The sequence below is a fragment of the Limulus polyphemus genome, unplaced genomic scaffold (assembly GCF_000517525.1).
Source record: "Limulus polyphemus unplaced genomic scaffold, Limulus_polyphemus-2.1.2 Scaffold1142, whole genome shotgun sequence".
Classification (NCBI taxonomy): Eukaryota; Metazoa; Arthropoda; class Merostomata; order Xiphosura; family Limulidae; genus Limulus; species Limulus polyphemus.
Genome location: NW_013666752.1, coordinates 5,710 through 6,902, shown reverse-complemented (window position 1 = coordinate 6,902; position 1,193 = coordinate 5,710). Strand labels below are relative to the sequence as shown.

Sequence of the window (1,193 nt, the reverse complement as noted above, 5' to 3'; positions counted from 1 at the left end):
TTGTGACCATCTTATATATATACAAGACTAACCCCAATCTAGTAAATGCTAGGGCATTCACGAAGGAACAGGATATTTCTAGAAAGCAGGTGGCGTGACACTAGTCACGTTACCTCGCTGACGCAACAATACTTTACTTTTGCAACATTTAAAATGAAACAAAATTCGGTGGTTTTGTAATCGAATTTATTGGTTACGAGGTTGGACTTCCCCACAGAAAATAGAGCCTTTCTAATCTAATCTTGTCAGAAAGTAGGAATAATTTTATTTATTAGAAAAATTAATAGAACAAGACTGAAAACTTACAGAAACGTAAAGACGAAGTTTATAAAACTCGTGTTAATCTTCTCGAAAATTGCACATATTTGACCATAAAAGATATATTCGGGTGAAATCTTCCATACTGGCGTACTTAAACTTATTTTCTGTTACCGTGTATAGGTTTACAAAACAGGCAGTCATGTTATCAGTTTTATTTAGTTTGTTTAGAGTTTTCACTTGTGGTTACATTAGGTGTATCTGTGAAAATGTCTGTATTTTTCAACTTACAGACTACAGAGAAGGCAGCTAATGAGCACCGCCAACTTTTGGCGTCATCTTGTCTAATTGAATATTGAGATTTGAGCGTGACAATTTCATGGCACACCCACTGCATCAAATTGCAGGTGGAGTTTTGTGGCAGTGGGACACGAGCCTTTAATCCTCGAATTCACAGTCCGAACACAGTAATCACAAGGCCACATTTCTCAGTGAAGTCCTCTTAGCACTACACATTATGTTGTCCGAAGATAACTAGGAACTAGTGTTGAATTCAGGGGTGTACAGGGGGAAATTCCCATGTGCTAAAAACTCCCCTGAAATGTTTTAACTATTTTGTACTTTTTTTTTACAGAGAGATCTTAACAACTAAATAAAAATCGTGATATATATAAGTCAGGATTTACTACTATTTGATCGATCACCTGGACCCAACGATTATACAAACGGAATAACGCAAAATTCTGGTGACTTCTCGAAGAAAGGCGTGTTTGACCTTCACAGCTAGCCAATGTGTATCGAGAGGAGGAGGAGCTTGTTAGATTGTATAAGATAAACATAAACTTATTACCGAACATTCTTAGTGTCGACTAACAACACGAAGAATTAAATTGTGGCGGAATGCTACAAGTTCTTCAAATACCTATAGAATGATA

At 36.5% G+C, this 1,193-nt stretch overlaps 1 protein-coding gene across 1 annotated transcript in view; it reads right to left on the bottom strand.

Moving 5' to 3' along the window:
- The window catches only part of LOC111086493 (regulating synaptic membrane exocytosis protein 1-like), a gene marked incomplete at its 5' end in the record, with an annotated part of 28,472 nt that overhangs the window by 22,103 nt on the left and 5,176 nt on the right, over positions 1-1,193 (bottom strand). The gene's annotated exons all lie outside the window — the stretch shown is intronic.